This window comes from Bombus terrestris, chromosome 7 (genome assembly GCF_910591885.1).
Source record: "Bombus terrestris chromosome 7, iyBomTerr1.2, whole genome shotgun sequence".
In the NCBI taxonomy this organism is placed as follows: domain Eukaryota; kingdom Metazoa; phylum Arthropoda; class Insecta; order Hymenoptera; family Apidae; genus Bombus; species Bombus terrestris.
The window spans coordinates 14,431,364-14,453,254 of record NC_063275.1 but is presented as its reverse complement, the minus strand read 5'-3'; the positions used below and the strand labels follow the sequence as shown (position 1 = coordinate 14,453,254).

Genomic DNA, 21,891 nt, shown 5'->3' with positions numbered 1-21,891 from the left:
AATAGTCACTTGAGCGATCGTAAGCTGTTTAGTATCGTGTTAACGCATGGCATTATAAGGAAAAGAGTTAAAATTAATGGCAAAGCAGACTATGGATTTTTACGCTTCATATTTTTATGAACACGACTAAAAAGATGGAACTTAAACAAAGATTCGTTTTACGTATTAAAAATTATAACGAGTACTCTGCTTTGGATATTTCATATATCAATAATTGTATTATTGTATTTACTGCTTTTCTGTATTTTAAAATTTTAGCCATCTAATGTAGAAGCCATCTAAATTATTCCTTTTCTAACAAATCTAATACACGGCTCACCTAACTATTACAATACATCGTATTTCTAATTCATAAAACGTGAAACTACGAATTGTTTCACATTCTAATGAAATAAATATCCAGGTTAGCGTTCTCGTAGAAGGAAATTGAATAATAATTCCTTGGGAAATTTAGGAGAGCATTGGGAAGATAGAGAGAGATAGGAGGCATCGAGAGAAAAGGATGCTCGTCGGGCATAAACTGGAGAACGATGTTGCGAAGTCGTAAATCACTCTCTTAACGAAAATCTTTGTTGCAATTTATGCGAGGCGAGCCGGTAAATCATTTCGCGAACCGATGGGGCAATTTATAACAATTAAGTGCGCGGCTCCGCCGTGACTGCTCCGAGGCAGTGCGAAGGAGCTTTTCTCGTTGAGAAAAGGAGGCTGTAGCTGGCTCTGCGCGTGAGAACCGTAATAAGTCTTAATAAGTACGCCGGTAGCGGCACACGCTTTGAGAAAGCCGTGCGGTCGTGTTCCTTCTTTTCCCTTTGCTCCTTTTCTCTGCGCTCCAGCCTCTATTGAGGCCAGAGTATTGACTTGGTTGCATTCTTTCGCGGTGATAAAAAAAAAAAAAAAAAAAAAAAAGAAAACTCGGAACGTCAATTATTCTACGAAAGCTTAATTACACTCGGTACCCTCGTTCTTATTAAATATTTGACTCGGTTCGTTGAGGTAGGAATAGAATCTGGATGTTGAGCTTAAAATGTGATTGCTCTTTTAAACAATCCTTGTTCCTTCTTGCAAGAGACACTCTATTTTAGTCGTTAATAGCTATATAATAACGATGGCTTCTCTTCAGAGTAAAGTTTCAAGTTTCAAAGTAAAGATCAATAGTTTGAGATCGACATCATCTTGTAAGGTAAGCTTATGTTCCCAAAGACATTCAACGATGACAGTGTAGAAGCCGTTATTTTTATCGCGATAAATGTCGTATTTTCATTCACAGTGTAACAGTGTCTTTTCATCCCTTATACATAGTCGATGATTATCTTTACGTTTTTTTATGTCTTGTCGTTTGTCGTCGACTCGACATCACTTTGAGCAACTTTTAACGATTGGACCAAGTATTAGATGTAGGTTAAGGCGACGAACAACACATTGGGGCGAGGGATGAACGAATTCATAGGATAACGGGTCAGGTGAAGCTTAATCTCAAAGATGTCTGACATGAATCTCGAGGTGAAGATTTATTGCCTCGTAATATACGAGCAGCTAGTCGAGTCCAGTAATGTTACCCACCACGAGAATTATGCTCGGTCGAGACATGAGATTTTGGACTCTCACCCCTGTAAGTTTTCATATCTCTGTCATAGGAAACCATAGAATCAGTCGTACGATCGCTATCGAGCGATCTATTAATCCATGAGAAATAGGAGAAGCTCGTACACAAAATCGTAGGTATATTATACTTGCGTCCATAATTAATTTAAGAAATTTGGAATTATACTTTTATTACTGTATATGAATAATTATGGAAGCACTCTAAGCAAATAATAAATTTCTTCCACAAATTAAAAAGTTGTAGGATTCGAAATCTATACAATTTTGTAGAGATTTCCCCTAATAAGGCTTTCGTGTCTTCACAGGCACGTCACCTTGGTTACACCCTATTTTCTTCACCCTTTTTTTCGTCCTTGGCTCTAACGATTAGTATGCCTGTTGAGAAACCGCTCTTGATTATCATATTCCCATTGAAGACGATTTCGGTTGGATTCCAGTAATTTGCCGGTGCACCGCGAGGAATATTCATTAAGCGAGATACGGCGAACGCGATAAAAATTCTAGAAATTTAGCCAGTCCAACGTTTCTTGATTTTTCCGCCGGCCGGAAGCTCTTTATTTGATCTTAACGCATATCCTGCTCGTTAAGATGCAGACGGGCGAAGGAGGAGTGTGAGTCACTGGTTCGCTGAGTCACCAGCCAGCCGCCGTGCCGGTGCGCCGAAATTCCGGATGCGCCAATTACGCAGCCCGATAATGAAACGAGCTTTTGCCAAAAAGTGCATCGCCCCAATAATGGTCACTTACTGTCAGGTCAGCCTATTGTATTATTGTCAACCTTTGTATTAACACTTGGTAATAACAATAGTTTCGTCGCTGATGGAACGGTATATACACATCTGATCGTTCCTTTCACTACTGACAACATAAAAAAGATTATTTTCCCAGCCATTATAGAAGAATTTAATTTTCTTCGTTATTAGAGAATTATTTATAAAAGATCGGCGTATTAAGAGATTTCGATCGATCGACTGCGAGAGTTTGGTATAAATTTTGTAGTTTTTAAATATCAACGGAACACACTGACAAATTCATTCAGTTCACGCAGCGACGATGTAACGTCGTGCTCGTTTCCCAGGGACGAACTTTGAAAATCGATTTTTGCAAAGCCAGCGTAATTACAATGACGGATCCAATTAGAGCGAACGAGGCTCTGGGTGTCGCGTAAGTGCACCGAGAATTCGCTAAAAGTGAGTATTCTCGTCAGGTATTCTGATTGGAATATCTAATCAGGAGTCTATGAGGACCCCGGAGACGAGACCGCCAATTTGAACCGGTGCCAGCGCTTTCTGCGTGACATTGGTCTCGTTGGCAAACGTCGAGCTCGGCTGAGTCGAATTGAAACTTGAACATTCGTCTAGCGTTTCCTTTTTCCCTCCCCCCTTTTCTTTCACTAAAAAAACTCAAACTGCTGATCCTCCAAGTTTACCTGCAAGTATATGCTTTCGCACGACGCAACGAAATTTTAGTTAATACCCTAATAAGTGAACTTTTGCTGGTTGAATTCACTTATCTGAATACGAGCTCCTATTATGGGTGGTGAAAAATAATAGGGAGAATTGACGAGATCCTATTATACGGACTCTAATTACAGAGTCTGTGTGATCGTCGACAAGCTCAGCTACATTATGAACTTGCACTGTACTGATGATTTTGACTGTACATGGAATCGAGATGCGACGAACGATAGAGCTGTAATTACAGATAGCGGGGAAACGTATGCCTGCGTTGTAACATGATGTAAAAGTCACCGATACTTCTGTTCACCCCCGTTATATTGCACACCCTCGACCGCGTCTAGACGCTTCGTGCAGTCGAGTGTTATCGTGAGTGGTAGATACGGCATGTGGAGCGAATGACTCAACGGTTTGTACAGCTCGTGTGTTGCATGCTGTTACGTGTCCCAGACACGTTTTGCAACATTCTGCAATCTAGGGTGACATATTGCTCGGCAACGCGAAAAAACCGTGCTCTACCTTTGTACCACTGGAAGGGACGTCAGCGGTAGCTTTGCTCCTACTAGAAAGTCAAGAAAACCTACACATCGTGGTATGACTTGTTCACGGGTGCTACGTTTGACACGTTCACTGCGGATTTGATTTTCATCTTCCACGATGCTCTGTGCTAACAGATAGTTTTCGTACAATACCTATCTGTATATTGTCAAACTTTAAAAGTGTGTTTTATACGAATTTTATGAATTGAATGAAATTTAGTAGATTTTTTTATCACCTTCCATATTCAGTCTTTATTTATAGTGCAGGAGGAATCATCGTTAACACGAAGATTGAATATCTCGTTTTATATGAATAAATTATAGGAACATTTTTACCCCTATTGTGACGACTGTTATACGTTTACTTGAGAAGTAAAATAGTTCATATAGTTTGATAGAATAATAAATGTAATTTAAAAATGGATTGTAAAATCCTCGTCGAAAGCCGTGATATTGATATTATTGTACCTTAAAGATAGTACCTTAACGTTAACATTTAAGATTCACTGGTTAAACCAGTATCTGGAAAATGAGGTGTTTTGTTGTTACCTTCGTTAATACTATCGATCGCAATGGGTTGCCGATTGCTGCGTAAGATACAGTAGCGATTGAATCTAAATAACGATACAGAGTCTACCATATGCTCCTGTTTCGTGCAGGATGAATATTCTGATGTAGCGGGCTGTCAGGTTTAGCACACAATCAAGCATTATCAGGTACGGTCAGACGGTAATTAATGGCTCGGCCTGGTCAAACAGTAATCAATAATCAATGGTCACTCATAATCAGGTCAATGGTACGAAGCCACATCACTTAGATCGGATCTAAACGTCATATCAAATTCAAAGGTAAACATCGGTATATACCAAACGGCTGGTCACCGTATGTTCTGTTAGCCGAAGTCCAAATACAATGTGCATCCGTGAATAAATCCCTTTAATTATTTTATCCCTTCTCGCGGACGATATTTATTTAAAAAGAAACGATTCGTATTAACGATAATTCAAAAAGATATAGAATATCCATCAAATGCAAATGGAAATGTATGTTGGTGACGATGTGCCTTTAAGATAGCCTTTCCAAAGACAGTTCAACGATATTTTGAGTTGGAAGGATTTATGGTAGATGCTTAGACTGTATGTACCTGGTCAGTGAGAGTGCGGATGGAATTGTGTAAATCCTCAACGATAACTATAACCTACTACCTCGAAGACACATTGCTGTCAGATATCGAAAGATTGATTGTTAGGCACGACTGAGTTTGAATACAGCAAGTAATCCCAGGTTGCGTTGTCTTAACACCAAAACTAACCAAATGACTCGTATTAAATTCTTCGCTTTTGCTATACTTTTAATTAACGATATATAACATACGTAAATACATATTAATAATCGATCATTCTAGTGCTATAAAATAGTAATATTATTCGTGAACGAACTATCTCCGTAGTAAAGAAGGTGAAGGAGCTTTCTGAACCGAGGACTATGAAGAATATCAGGCGATTGATCTCACAACTTGAAAAAATATTTGAGTGATCCACGCAGTAATTTAACAATAAAATTTTCTTTGCTCAATAAAAATTTCTAGCGTAGATATTTTTTCAGTTGAAACAGAGAATTCGCATCGAAGAAACAAACGCCACTTTATGGGGAGGTAAAGAGGAGGAGGATGAGACTGGAAGCTTGAAAGTGGAGGCAACAACGATTAAGGTTACACCTCGACCTCTAACCTCAGCCCCACGTTCGCGTGGAATCTCTTCTGGCAATAGCAGCCTCGAGTCGAAGCTTCCTTGCTCGTTCGCGAATACGTAGAGCTGCGAGTCTCGTGCAGCCAGTGCAGAAGCTATTACTCGACGAAAACTTACTTTTCTCGGGGAAATTACTTTCACGAAGTATCTTATTTCGTCGGCGACGCGAGGAGAACGGCGCGGCGTCGTTGCTTTCCCATTTTCGAGATTTCACCGCCGAAGGAGCGGCCAGCAGGATCACGGAAATGCGCCTGCGTCGTTAAGCGTATTTTCGGGTGGCTTAGGCTTCATGCTCATAGATCAAGACAGCTAGAAACAGAGTAGGCTTCCAATTGAATGGGGTCGATCGTTTACCCGTATGGAGAACATCGTTCAGCCAAATTAGATAAAGTTTCCAGTAGGATAAATACAACGAGTGATACCCTATTTGTTTGGAGGGGTTGGTTTTACGAAGGGTGTCTCGGGGTGCGAACGTTTTGATTATATTTGAAAATAGGGGAACTATGATTGATACCTTTATGCGGATAAATTTTCTATTTATGAATGATATATGGATGGATGTTAATTTTTGTGCAATTTTCGTGAAACGTTTACAACACGCTTATACGATGTCAAAAATATCATTTCAGCGTTTAACAGATGCGTTTACAGTTTACACAGGCTAAATTTTATAGTTTCCCGATTCGAATCGGGCAGATATTATCAAACGATAAACACTGTTATTACCAATTTCGAGAAATCCTTCCTCCGTTGCAACGCTTTCATCACCATCGGTCGGTCTTTTGTGAATTCTTCAACATATCGAGCCTGTAATCCGATATCGACAAATCCGGTTAAAACGAAAACAGTCACTTAATACATCAAGTGGAACAGGCTGAACATTTGTTGAGCTCTCTGTAAATCCTGGAATCCATATCGTTGGTAGGTCGCTGTACCAGCAACAACGGGACGAAATTTCGCTGCAACTTTTCGCTATACCATGCCAAGGTTTTTCTTAATATCATAGAAACGGACTTTAATCGGATAACGTCGAAATAGCTACGGGATTAAACAACAAATCGATTGGATTTTCATAATTCTTTTAGAGAAAAGAAAGAAAGAAAAAGAAAGAAAAAGAAAGAGGCATACTTAATTATTAAGGATCTTAAAATAAAACGTGCATTTCACTTCGACCGGAATATTCACGGAAATAGGCAAAATAGAATCTCTTGCGCGAGGTAAGCCAGAATGTGGGTTAGGAAGCTCTAATCAGAATACATTGAATTATACGGTTATCGTGGCCACGCATAACGTTGCATAATGCGAAGCATTCGATCAATTATGCGACGATATTTGTGCTTAATTATGCAAGTAAGCCAGGCATTCTCGCGCCGTTATCGGCAATCACTTTTCGGCCCCGATATTCGCGCGGATTACAGATTCCTAATCACCGATGCCGTTTGTCCAACTTCGCACGATCCGATCGCGATAATTAACGAACCGTTACAGGCGAAATGATTTTCACGTTTGAATTATTCTTCCGTTAATTCCATTCCAACCGCTAATGCTTCCATCTTCTATTGAAATCGGACGAAAGAGGCGCGCGTCCGATCGCGCTAATAACACGCCGTATCCTTTTCGATTTCTCTTCCGACTGTTCCTCATTTGGTTCTTATCTACTCGCGGACGCTTCTGGCCCCGAGGCAAAGAATTTGCAGTTTTAATTATTACTCTCAATACTTCTCCGGGTTCCGCGAAAAATTAGATTTCCGGCCGGAATGGTTTCAGCCTCCGCCCGGGATTACCGCTCGTAATTCAACTTGACGGGCGTCGATACGGAAAGGAATCACGTTTAATTCTTAAATTTGCCTGATAATCCAGTTACTGTGGACTTCATAGTCTCGATCGATCGGATTCGATTCGATTCCCGGTCACTGGACACGCTGCTTTCGATATCGATGGCGAACAGTATGTACGTGCGAATGAAACAAGATGGAAAAACTAGTGGATTCGCTTAGTGAGAGGGATGAGAGCGTAAAAGAGAAAATCTGGAGTGGCAGTTAACAAGAAGATAACAGGAACACGCGTGCTCGGGGATGAAGGAGGCAAAAAGCGTCTGCTTGAGATCGTGGCACGCGACCACTTGCATTTCATCCCTTTGCCCCTTCGTTGCTCGTATCACCCTGGCACCTTGACTATCACTCAACGTCTTAACCCTTTCGTAACGAGTAGACGGTACGCGTGTCAGCGTCTACCAACGAAGAAGCTTTCTACCAGTGCCTTCTTCTTAGCGCTGGTTAACCTTTCGTCTCTTCCATCTGTTTATTTCTCTTCGTAAGAGCCGTCTCTCGGTTCTTTATCCTCGTCTTTGTCTTCCCATTGGTCGTCGTGATTTCCCTCCCAAGATCTCTCGTGCTCTCGCGACCAACGTTATGTCTGAGATCTTTATGACTCGACGTAAAGGCAAACGACCTCGTCGTCACTCTCTCCGGCTATTCGGCCGGAAAGAGAGGCCGAAAGGTGGAGGACCGCGTGAAAGAGGAAACGCTAGTCGGCGAAGGAAATAAAGCATTTCGCGAGGCGACTGAATGCAGAAGGAAAGGGGCAGAGGGGATGGGCGCATAATTTTCGTTTCTTCCGCGGCCGTATTTCGCGGAGACAATGCCGCCTGGGAACCGCAATCCTGGATGCAACCGACCCAGAAAACACGTCTGGGATTACTGTACAACGATAGCTTGCTTTTCTACCATGCCTATTTGTCTCTGCGGCTACGTGTCCACACTTTCGTCCGGCCATATCTGTACGGAGGAACTGAACGACGTGGAACAAAAGTGCGAGACGGTTTGTTTTTCGTGGTACGGAGAGACATAGAGAGAGAGAGAGAGAGAGAGAGAGAGAAAGAGAGAAGAAAGTTAAGGACGAGCGATTAGACATAGCCGGCAGACGTTACCGTGAGAGCGTGATTCTGGATTGGACGGGCAGATTAAGTTCTTCTATGTATATACTTTGTGATTATCCCGTGAAATCATGGTTGGAGACGATTAGTGTTTTTATAGCCATAATATTGTCATTAAAATACTGCGTATACGAACGTTCGCGTCTTAAACGAGTTTAAAGTGGAATTTCTTATGATGAAAAGAAGTTAATAATTTCCAGGAAATGGGAATTGGAAAGATCTAAATTATGTATCGTACTTAAAAATGTATTTTATTATGTAACCGGAATTTCTACTTTGTTGTTTATGTTTGGTGGCTGGATTAACCTATGATTAAAGATAGATTAGGTCTACCTGTAATTTCCAGGAACTACCGATTTAATTTGACGTTGATAGTCGTGCCAGATGTAGACCTCGATCGTACAGTATCTACTCCGTTACGACAGTGAACGTACGAACTCACAGTGCATTTGCTTCGATCGAATATCTGGGAGGTTCGTTTTAATTAACATCACGTCTCTACGTAATAGTGAAAAATGAAATATTCCGTTAATTGAACGATTCGAAATAGGAAGAGGTAAGATAAACGTCGTTCAAAGCACGTCAACCTCTAACCGACGTTCACATATCGATTCCCTATGGAATCTCTTTGGCGGAGATTGCCTGGATCGTCCGGTTGAATGCGCGGGAACCGAACTACGGAAGATGGGAAACTTCCGAATGCGGACGGGGTCCAGGTCGAAGTTTCTTGTTAAATTTGTAAGGCTAGAAACTTTTTCTATTATTAAATTCGCGACGTAGGTTATCCAGCGACTCCCTTAACTCTTATTCCGATAGAAGCTGGAAGCCAATCGCGTTATTCCGCGAATTAAACGCGATCCTTCGACATATTCCACGGTGGTATTCGGAAAACTGGAAAAGTTGCTCCTGCAGCGCGAAAAACTTTGTATAGAAGCTAGATATTCTCAATAATAATAAGAAATGATTGTTAACGATAAATTATTGTTATTATCTTTGTTCTATCGGGTCGTTGAGAAAGTTCGTAGCGTTCCTGAAAATCGATACTTGCAACTTCTATCGAATAAATGAAATACTGGTAACTCAGAATTGGTCAATATAAAGGGTACCGTCTTGAACGAAATAACGTCGGAAATCATGCTACGAGCTTAGCTGCAGCTTTACAAGTACCTTCGAAAAAAACTTTTACGAATCTTCTTAAAACATTTTTTACAAACATCTTTACAATTTCACAAAAGATCGAATATGTTGAAGCTTACTCAAGATCAATGAAAGTATGTTAAATTAAAAACTACTTCAGAAAATTTATTTCTTAAAAGATCGAAATATTATTTAATGAAGTAATCACGTAACTATTCGAAGAGGTACTAAAATTATTATTCAACAAAGTGTTAATCTTGCACTTCAATTCTAAGAACTTCCAGTACTATAAAGCAATGTACGTATATATATATAATACTGGTATAATAAGAAGCAGAGAAATATAAAAATCTCCATGTTTCTCTGCCACGATATTTCAATACGGATAAGATCCGTAGCATTGCGCGCTGAGTTCGCGGAACTAACCTCGCAATGTAACGCCGTGTCATCGAATGAATTCGTTATTAGACTAAATAACTCTCCAGCGAACCGAAGGGACAGACAGGCGAATAGACGAAGCCATCCACAAAGTTACTCGATGAATCCGCTAGGAATAGTTTGTCAGTGTCTTCGTCAAATTTCCAACCAGTCGCGATACAATCTCGCTCCCGTTTTCGCATTAAATCAGACGTAGGTTGGTACGCGAGCGTATTTGCACGACCTCGCCGCGCGGTTCGGTGCCGCCGCATCTCGCGACGTCTACGAATTCCTTAAGCGAAATATTATACAGGAAAGCAGCCATGGTACAAGCGGATATGCGCGCCAGGCCTGTGTTTTATTGCCGGCACGCTTGGATAAATATGCGGACGCCTCCACCACGTCCTCCTACTCGGCCGTAAAAATGATAAAGAAGGGTATCGGCTGGCCGATCGGACTGAGATGTAGAAATACATACGGAAACGCGCTGTCGCGAACGCGGCTACCTCTTCCGCCCGTCCTCGAATCAATATTGAATCCTTTTCCACTGTCACGACCGATTTCAAGCTTCTTATCGCGTCGTTTCTGCCGCGAATCGTCCCCCCTCCCCCGCTTGTACTTATAGGCAATTTTGCACATGATCGTCTAGATATCGAATTTATCTATTCGAGTAGTAAGAAGCATAGATCTTTATACGGAACAGTTTCGAGCTCACTAGAATTAACTTATCGCTTCTGGTTTCACGTGTGCTTGCAGGCTTTCCAATCGCAGACGAAGATGCAGTGAAACGTAGGACGCGCCGAGACACATCCCCACGATCGGTGAGTACCTTTTTCTATCCAATCGTGTCTTTTCATTCGTATTACCCTTAAATCGCGAACCCGCCGCGTTGGAAAGCAATTGACTGTCTCAGTCGGAATCGAGTTCGGACGGTAATATCGTTGACGGTGGCTTAAAAATTTCTAAGCTCCCGGAACCGAAGATTCGTGGCTTCCCACGAAAAGTCCCCGAAACTTTCCCGGCGCGAGACGTTCTCGACCGCGATGATTTCCAAGCGTGGAATATTATTCGGTCGAGCGAGCTGATCGGCCCACCGGCTGCACAGGGCGTCTCTCATGAATTTCATAAAGTTTCATCCGTCCTGTACATTGGAAGTTTCACGAGGCCCGTGAAAATTGGCGCCTTTCGACGCTCGCCTAAAGCTCCGTCCAAATCGAAATCTAAGCTGCGGCATCAATATACGGCGGCTCGTACTATAAATCCTGGTCGCTTTTCTCGCTGGGAAATGGGGTTACGAGATGCGGCTGCTGCGACCGACCAATCCAATCAACTTACCTGAGAGACTTATGACAGGAATTTCATAAAACGAGGAAGAAAGGGCAGCTTTAGGCAACGACGAACGACTACGATAATTCAGACGATTTTCAGCTTTTTGCTATATCCCCATCTTATTTCCTGTTCGTCAGCCTTTAAACTATATTCTTAATCGATTTTCAAAGGTTTTATCAACGCGACCACTCTATTACTCGGTCAAAGATATAAACTTTGTACCCTGATATAGTTCCAGCAACCAAGAACACCCGTTTCATCGAACCTATTAATTTAATTTCAAACGCGACCGGGCTATAAACGTCACTAGTCATCGTGCGTCCATCTGTGTCTGTCCCGGGTTCCGTGTAAAATTCATTCCCCCTTTATAACAATAACGACCCTCCGTTCTCTATGTTCGCCCGCTGAATCATTCATGTTGTCGAGGGGGTCAGGTTTGTGGAGTGTTCGTCAGCTACCGTGCGATTAACGTGCATTAGCCAAGGCAACTTCGCATCCCCGAAGAGGGCAGAAGTGGCCTTACAGGGAACAAGGAAGCTTCGAAACGCGCTCCCGCCACGCTACTGTATCCCATTGTCGCTCTACCTCGATTCCCCACCTGCTTGTTAATAGAAACGTGTCTGTACATTTAATTTTTCTTTCATTATCGTCAGATATCGTAGCTACTAGATTCGTTGTTTCTATTAAACTCCCCCAACCCTCCACCTTTTCATTTTGAAGAGCTCAGATATTGCAGAAACTCGGGACAATTTTGTATTACAAACGAGTAACTTCTTCCTCTCCCTAACAATATCTCGGATAGAGTTCTGGAGAGACTCGATCAAAAGATCGAGAATGCTAGTCGACGAAAACGAAACACGGCTAGAAAAGCAATAGAAGGAACAACTGGCCGGAGCTTAACTACGAAATTGAAACGAAAATGCCATACTGTATCCTATACGCGAAGGAAGAAAGAAACAGAAGCCGATTAAACGCTTTGTTTTCTTCCACCCTCTCAGCTCTTACCCTTTTCTCCTCCGCTCGCCTCTTACATTCTGCTCGAGAAAATCCAGTCGATGCTGGCGGAGTCCAGGCACAGGCAGAAATCCGCGGAAGCGAAGGCAAGGGTAAGTCCGTTGCGAGAATGCGTAAGCGAATTACTGAAGTTCCTCGGCGAAGAGGCTCGGGTCCGGAGGTAAAAATCCTTTGAGCGCCTTCGTCGAGGCTCCGACATCGGGATGATCGACGAGGGAGTTGGGGAATGCTCGATCTTCGTTACTCGTAGAGACGCATTAATTCGTGATAATACGATCGTCAGACTTCAGCCACTGAGTTCAGTGACAGTGATTTCGCGATGTTTAATTGGCTAGCGAATTGATCGATTCGCGTTTTAACGTCTTTGATACGGCGCTCGTTCGCCGCGTAGTGACACTTTACGATAACCATAATATTTATCTAAATCGGACGATATCTAATAATTAATTAAGCTGAGAAATTGCACATAAACTGACAAACTACGTATGCGTAATGAATTGCCGGAACGACCAAACGGGAGAATGTATACAGTCGATTAAAAATGATAGTAAGTTGTATCTACATTTTTGCAAATTGACGAGTTTAACCGATCATTGGACGTAGGGACGTCTTAGGCGACTGTCGACTAGACGCTCGAAAAAGTTAAGGAACGTTCTTCGATTCCTCTGTAAAATAACTCGAAAGAGATTCGAGATTGCCATGGCCCGAGCTATTGACTTCTTCCTACTCGTCGACATAAACTACCTTTTTAGACGGTAGCTTCTTTGTATCGAGGACGCGCGCGCTGCTGTGAGTTCCCAGGATTTCTTGCGGTCGCAGTGATACGCAATCTTGACCGTATAAATTCGTTCGTATCCCTTTCTCTCGGTCTCGTTCTGCCGAATGTAGGGCGTGGTTCAAGGGAAATACGATCGAATAGCATAGAGCGATGAAACCGTTTCCTTCTTCCGATCCTGCAATTGAAACGAACTCGGCCTGCTCTTCGTCGAATCGAAACAACGATTACGCGGACGCTGTTGCTTCATTGCAGAAACTCGCTGCTATTTTGCGACGAAAGCCTCGAACGTATAGTTTTGTATCGACGCGGTTGTTATCAGAAATAATAAGGTCGCAGCCAACGGCGGGTATCCCGTGGGAATCGGTTTGTTTGACGTGGTTCCACGACGATTCACCCACCCACTGACCGAACAACGCGTCACCACTTGACCGACTTTTCCGATTATTTCTGATAACCTTGTTCATCTTCTAGTTCTGCTCGTCTAGCTTCTCCGATAATATTTCGCAGGGTATTTCGACATGGAATATATATCGAAAATGTATCTGGATATTACGTTGAAAGATGGAAGAGCAAATTGCAAACTATTGCGGTTTATTAGATAATTAGAAAAATTGGAGGAATAACCAATGGAGATCTGGCAAACGGTACGTTTAGCTTTGGTACAGGTGAAATATGCAGATACCGCGTTTGTATGCATATGCAACAGTGGCCACAGTATAAATACCATATTGTGGGAAAATATTTAATGACGTATCGACAAATGTGAACCGCGCGAGGATTACACAGGGCTCTGCGGCACATCGGTTTCCATTCCAACGTTACCACTGATTGGTAATGTTTAATGTTTAACCAAAAAACGGTTAACTACATTTGTAACATCGCGCATCGTCGTTATTCGATAGCAACATTCGAGGAGAACGACCTTTTTACATAAATTTTCGACCATTTAAAAATTACAATTGAACATTATTACCATTTGTTGACAGTTATAATTACAAAAGTGCAAAAATGTTTAGATTCAGTTCGTTAAATTCTTATTATTAGGATTCAACAATTTAAAGAATGTAAAAATACGTATATTGGAGTTTTGTTATAAAAAGACGAAAGCTTCGAATTGGTAGAATAATAGGTCACTTCATCCATTTATAAAATGTTGTATAATAAAACTATAGTATACATACGTTATCAACTATAAATAGATCTCGTATAAATGCACGATGCTGAATGTTTTTTGACATCTTTTTAAAAAAATGAGAACGAACTCGTTAGGCAATCTAATTTTTCTCAAAAACATCCATTGTTCTTGCATTTTGTTAGGAAAAATGGAAATAAAGGCAGAAGTATTACGCCTGTTAAACCGCACGAAGTATGCAATTACACCAATAAGGATGGCTCTGTCTTAAAATCGGCATCGAGCGGAAGGAAGGAGAGTGGGGCGTAAGATTCTAGCGTCGAAGGCGTTAAGCTAAGCCGTAATCGTCTTATTCCGTGTTAAATCTCTTCTTCGCCCGGCCTTCCGTTCCTCGAAAGCGCTTCCGACTACAGTGCCGACGATATGACTTGGCGCTATTGTCTCGAGCTTACAGGCACGGCTACACGCTTATAAGCCGCTGGCTTCGGAATGCAAGGATTAAAAGCCCGTCTTGCTTTCTTTGAGGAGAACCTCCGACGGCATGGTTGAAATGCTCCGCTGCCGTAATGTCACTCCGACCAACGACAAAATAAATCAAGAATTCGCGACAAGCGTACGCATCGTTTCACTGGTCTCTCCCCTTTTTTTCTTTTTACCTTATTTCTACTGAATTTCATATCCTTCTTTTCAAAAGGTCCCAGGAATTCTACAGAAACACTGCTCGGATTCAATTAGAGGAATTGTCATGTCATTGAGTGGAATACTTTTTTTTTTTAATTCCACTTTCAAAGCGGAAAAAAGATTTCAAGAAAAAGAACGTAGAATATTTTTCGAGGTTTTTGTGGAAATATTTCTCGACTTTGTAAGAATATTGCGTTGATATTGTAGTGTGTTTTAATATAATTAATTTTGTAATATAATAGCAACGAAATTTTATCGATTAACTATTCGTGGTTTTCGCCGGAAGAGTATCCATAAAGCGGCGTTTAAAATCGTACGCGTTATTCGGTAGTATTGTAGTTTTTACGCTAATATGCTACGATGATATACGTTATTTCATCAAACATTTTGTACAGCGTTCATACGAGAATTTTATTCGCTATATCATTCCTGAAACGTTTTATGGTTATCTTAAATTACGTTGAAATAAATTTTGGATACTACGAATGGCCCGTACTGCGGATAGTCGGTCGGTCGTCAAACCTTTCTGTGTATCGGTATGACCGTATGATTTAACGAAACGGGCAAAGCGTTTAACAAAACGGACAAGATATCGTACAAGATGGACTGGGCATTCGGGTTTTTACGCAAAGGAAACGTTTCACTTTGCCAAACCAGATTCGATATCACGGATATCGGACTAACACAGTGCAATTGGGGAGTCTAGTATTCGAACTCTTATATAGGTCCCATGGAACTTTACGGCTTCGAGTATGCTCATATTTTCCACCGGTTCAGACATTCTTGCGTGTTTTATGACGACTGACGAGACGACAGCTATAGCGAATAATAACGAGGAAAAGGTCAAGAAATTCCGATAACGCGATACGAGTCTCGGAATTCCGCGTGAAATAAAAATCCGATTCAATTCGGGGTTTACGATCCCGCGATCCTATTTCTTCGTAAAAGCGTTGACGATAAATAATTTCGAACACATTCCATCGTCAAGAGAATCAAGATCCCTTTGTTATATTTCCATGATAAAAGGGATTATTCCTGGAGAATATTCCTGGCGTACTACGGGTCTAAGGAAGCTCGATCGACGTCTCGAGATCGCTCAACGTCTTCCGCATTATCAATTTAAAGCTACCTTTCTCTCATCTTCTATTCTATCGCAAATTCTATTTCCACGCTGATTTGTCTTCTCCCTTCAGGCGGACGTACGGCCTCGTAACGCAAAAGTATCTCGCGCATTCCCATAGACCTCGGCGAAAGAAACCGTTTCTTCGGCCGGAAGGGAAGAATAAATATTTGTTTCGCGGAAGTAGAGCGTAACCGCGAAAACAATCGATCCGACCGACGAAACCAAAACGCCAAACGGATTTGCATGAATCGAAGCCACGGATTCTGTCGTTGAAATCGACGATCTTCGAACGTAATCTGGAATGGTCCTCTTTAGGATCGTTTCTATGCGCGCGTCGCAAGGTCGTTCACCGAAAGATTCTGCTGATTCTTCCTGTACTACTTTGCTGAGAGGAATAATACTGTCCTCCACGAACGACAACACGATCCTGCTTTACTCGAACCGATTCGTTGACCGATTATTAGCCGGTCTGGCGAACCATTCACCTCGACATGGCTGCCGCTTCGCTTCTATTCTATACACCGAACGTCTTTATGCACCGCGACATAAACTTCCATGGAGGTCGGAAAGAAGAGCGGAAAGTGCTGTCGAGAATGCCAAAAACCTTTCGTTGGCAGAGTGCACGGACAACAGAATATCGGCTCGGTGGCTTTAGCGGTCTACGATCACTGGTTAAGGGGGAAAACGACACGAGGCTTTCCATGTCGAGTGTCGTGTTTCTTCGTCGTTGATGCTGTTACGTATAGAAACTGAAAAAATTCTTTTTCAAGTTTCTGTGGAGGAGGAATTTTAGCCAAGCATTTATTAAAAATTTGTGTTAACTCTTAAATTCCGCACTAGAGGTATGCATACCGTGAGAATTCTTGGGAGTCCTTGGCTAACTATACTGTTCGTATAAATACGTCCTCTGACCTGACCTCCATTGTCTCAGCGTTTATGACAATTAATGTAGCTTTGAACGGAAGCTCTCAGAGTACCGTGGCTACACCCTGTGCAACTCTATTAGGTTCCTGTCCCCAATTCCTAGCTATCAGTAGGTGACAAGCGGAGCAAATTACAATTTTGTCTTTTCATCGGTTCATTCGACTAGACCTGATTCTCGTGGTTGTAAAGAAATTTTTTACCTCGGCTTTGTTTTTAGTTTGAGCTTCAGCGATCTATCAGAAAGAACTCTTTTAGCGTTTAAGCTGTATCGATGAGCGTCTTTCCTTTCTCTCCATTTCGTTCAACCTTGTTTTCTCTTTCATTTACAGCACCACAAATACATCGATTTCTATAATACTATAGCTGTCGAAAGAGTATATAAAATAATAAATAAGATTTTACAGCGTATAGCTAGCTGGCCGAACGCTGAACGTAGCTCGGTTAACGAGAAACGCGTAAAATACGGCTGACAGTGGCAACTTAGAAGGCGTTAATATATAAGCGGGGTGTATTCGCAGAATATAGTAGGCGATGGCGGAGAAGCTGGCTAATAACGTGGAAGATTACACTGGCCACTTTTGGCAACGCGCGTACTTTCCCCACGAAGCGATCACCCCATGGATCGAATAGCCTAGATTCCCCTGCCTCCTATTTTACCACCATCGTTGGCTCTCCGTGGCGAGATAAATTTTACAAATCGCCCGCGGCTCGATGCTACACGATCCTGCGTTTTACCACGTTATTATATTATACCCTCCGCCGCGCCGGACCGGCTGTAACGCAAGACAAACACATACGTCCCTGACAAATGAATTTTATTACGCGATTTCTGGGATTTGCACGACATTAATTAAATCCAGACTTTACGGATGGAACGAGTATCTTCCGCTCCAATTCGAATCTTCCTTTTCACGTCTTGTTCCGGATCCCTTGGCACGTTTATTTTAAAGTTACTTTTCCAGCAACGGATTACCGGATAATACGATTCTCAACGTTTAACGAATAAAACTTCTTTTCAAAGATATTTCATAATCCCCGATGTTAATAAAAATGACGACTTTTAGTGGAACTCCGGACAGATGATAAAAACGATCTCAGAAATGGAAAACAAACACTCTTGGAGTAAATACACAGGCTCGAAAAGGTATTCGAATGCTTGTAGACACTTTGCAATTTCGTTAATACTTTAACGAGTGAATGAGCACGAATCTGATGTATAGAAATTACAAGATATTCAATGCAAGTGTATATTTCGCAAAGATCGACGTGATATTTAAATATCAATTATTCATCCTATTGGTAGATCTCAATGTGCAGTGGTACCATACTTAACACTTACAATATACTGAAGATAGCTATTCATGCTTTTTTTGTTGAATATTATGTTTGCAATAAATGGCTCGTAATTTCTATATACATGGCAGATTGGTTTTAAATTCTACCAATATAATCACTTCGTATCTCGATATAGTATAGTATCAGTGGAACGTCGAAATTGTTTATACAACGTATACAATATGGACGTAAAAATTTTCTATGGTAAGTGTTCGAATACTTTCGTGAGCCGTCAATTTGGCGTTCGAATTTCTGCCATTATAGAAAATGCAATCCTCTGAAAACGAGTGGAAGGCGGCCGGAACAACGAAGAAAACGAACGCCGCGAACTTGACGCGAATACCGACAAACTGGTGACTGGATTTCTCCAGTCGAAATTCGCCTGTCCGAGCTTCGTGCTTGTTAGTCTAATTACTTGTAAGTGGAGTTGCGGCCGTAACGAACCAACCGACCGGCTGCTCCAAAACTTCTCGACGAGTAAACACGCCCGGCGCCGCAATATTATTCGGCCGATCCCTACTCACCACAACCCCCTTTCCACCCCTGTTCGTTTTCCTCTCGTCTCCCTGCGTGTAGCGTCCCTCTTTTTCTTCATTCACCCTCCGAGCTTCGCGAGCAATCTTCTTTGCGCAACCAGCAATTTTCCCCGACCGCGGGCGAACGACTTCTTCGAACAAGTTTTCATAAGAAGCAATTTCGCGGCAGGGGTAACTGCTTCCAATGCATTATACTTCCTCGTTACAATACTTTCCATCAGTTCACGAAATTCTATTTCTGGTTCATGATAAATAAATCAATTTAATCGGGCTGGTTTGTTACCCGCCGCGCAGATTGCTCTTTTTGCTGAATTTCGTCTCCGAGGTCGTGATTTGTGCGTTATTTTGCACGTTTGGTGTATTTCTGCCCTTTTGAACATTCTTGGTATTAGTAAATGTGTACGTATTCTCATATATTATTCGGTTCAGAAGTAGCTATGTGAATAATTAAGAGAGTTAGGTTTTAAAATACAAGTACGCCGAGTATATTCGGCAAATATTTTTTAATTCACAGTCTACAAGAATTATATTCATGATTTATGAAATTCGTACAAGCACTTTTTAACTCTCGACAATTGTTAATATCTGAATTTTGTAGATTTTCTGGTACATTATCTTGTCAAATTTTTTTTCGCAATATCCTCGTTTCACCTATAATTTCAAATATTCTCAAGCCTGCCCATTCACATTTAAATCTTCGTTCTTCCCTCTGAAATATTTTTTAGTATAAAGCTAATGGAACTGAAACTTCTCGTACGTGCATTTACTCGAAAGCATTTATACTCGAAACTAAAATTTCTCACACGCGTAACACGATGATATTAGTTAACTCGTTCACGTTCTGATTCTGAAAACAGAGGGCGGAATTTCCATTGTGTTTTATAAAGTTATTGTTAGCTTAAGCAACGCAGAGTTATACGAACTGACACGGAGCAGACGGTACTTTTTTTCGCAGCAACAGCGTAACGCTGCACCTCGTGCCCGATGAATTCCCATATATCGTAATCAGCTTAGGAACGGATGCGCGAGCGTTCATTCAAGCGTGTCTCATAGTATTTGCCCGCAGTAAACTTACACGGGAACGACGATGGGCTGAATGCACGTCGCCGTCACAAAGGGAAAAGAAGCGCGACTAGCGAACCCCCTGTGAAAACAGCCTCGCGGAAAAATTTGTTTATTCCGGTATACGGCCGTACGAGAAGAAGCTTCGTCTTCTGGCGACGTTGAATCACGTTGTGTACACTGTCTCGGTAAATTTCGCTAGCATTTCGCGTAAACATAATTAACCTGCAATAATTTCGCTCGCGGTGGAAATTCGTGTTTCACCATACCTTTCGCGGACGATAGTGGGTCATGTCATTTGAAATTATTTCTCGTTCCCTCTGCGTTCGAATTAATCTTGTAACAAATTAAACAGATCGTATCGAAAGATTTTTGAGACACATATGTATATCTTTATGGTACACGTTTGAGGATAGCTTTTGCCAAAATGAATTTCAGTTCAAACGAAAGTTACGTTTTAACTATGTGGCTTTTCCATTCTATGTCTATGTATTAATGGTCTATTAAATAATGTAATAATGATTATGGATGCATACAGGGACTATACAAATTTACGGCTATTATATAACTTTCGATTCGAATGATCCATTCACTATTCTCTGTCTCCCTCTCTGTCTCTGTTTGTCTGTCTGTCTGTCTGTCTCTCTCTCTTAAAAGCTTCACACGCACATCACACAGTCTTGTTAGATGCAGATAAATTTTCATGCATCCTAATCTGTGTATGCGTTCTCTGAATAAATCTTTACTCATTATCGATACCTGAGTATAAACAGCCGCTCAGTTCATTATCATTTAATATGAATCTTTTAGGCGAATCCTCTCTTCTGCTCAAATTTCCGCAAAATTTTCGCTCGAAATTATGGCACCATATATACCTTAACAAGCAACGAACGTATTAACTTTCCGTTAGCTTTACGTTATACATTCGTAATCTGTGTGAATCAGAACCGAGTATGATACACACATCGGTTGGTTTAGATGCATCGCGTCGCGTTGCGGATGAACATCGCGTGTATTTAGTAAAGAAAACGAAGGGAATTTGAGCGTTCGATCGCAAAAGCAGCAAAGCAGCCATGAGCAAAGCTTATCGCCGGAATAAACTTCAAAGTCGCTTAATGGCAAAACTAATTACAGACGGCGTTCCGCGCACGGTCGCACGGCAGTATACAGCTGCCGGGATTAGCGTGACGTGCTTTTCGTGTCCGCTTTTACGGCCGGCACGCAGTTCTCGATGATAACATGGTCGCTTTCGAGTTTCGAGGCTTGAAAATTGAAAAACTTACGGCCGCGCTTTCTGCTTGAGCTTAATGCGTCTAGGAAGTAGCCGGTAAGCACGAGTGCTTTCGTGACATCGGTAACCTGACTTTTCTTTTTCGTTCTTTCGTTCTTTCAAACTTTGCCGTTTTTCCTCTTAAAGTCGTCTATTAAATGGGAAGATTAATTTCTGAATAATTTATCGCCCCGTAAGAGGTTATTATGTCAGACATTGGATATATATTCGAGTTCTTCTTTCGACGAAACGTCGTTTCGTTCCTCGCAGTATGCTCGTCGTTTATCCATTGTTAAAAAGTTTCTCGATGTTATCACGATGCAGGCCCCGATTCTATGCACGCTTTCATTAATACCAATAAAAACACCCTCGGCCTCGTGCTGGATTTTTTTCACGCGGTTAGTCGAAACACGCACATTCTTGGAATTCTTATTTTCCAAACGAACCCTTGATCGTATTTAGCGCTCGTAAAAGTCATTCACAGCAGCGGCGCTAACGAGCTCGACATACGTAGCGAAATTTTCTCCCGAATCCTGTTGGCATATTTTCTCATCGCGTTGTATTAACGGAGTCGCGAAATAATTGCTTAGCACGGTGAAGTGACCACGATGAAAATTTTAAGTGGAATTTAACCATATAACCGTGGCTGGTGCGACGCTCCCTCTGTATTTTCAATTTTGCAATTTTCAACGGTGTCCCTTATTGAAACGTTAATTAATCTGCTCTACCCTTCGATCATCCTTCGTGCGTTTACTTTTCACCGTCAACGTAAACAATTTTATTAAAAGAGTAAATTAAAATTCTTTAATCCCGAATAATTAGTCGAGTAATCCGACGTCCCCTTTTAAGCCACGTTTCATCCGAACGATCGTC

At 41.6% G+C, this 21,891-nt stretch overlaps 1 protein-coding gene across 5 annotated transcripts in view; it reads left to right on the top strand.

Moving 5' to 3' along the window:
• LOC100645287 (discoidin domain-containing receptor 2) overlaps window positions 1-21,891 on the top strand; it is a 220,535-nt gene that overhangs the window by 36,170 nt on the left and 162,474 nt on the right. For all 5 annotated transcript variants that reach the window (XM_048407894.1, XM_048407895.1, XM_012310312.3 and 2 more), the window contains exon 3: window positions 10,591-10,655. The gene's annotated coding sequence lies outside the window, so the exon portion shown is untranslated. The remainder of the gene's footprint in view (window positions 1-10,590; window positions 10,656-21,891) is intronic.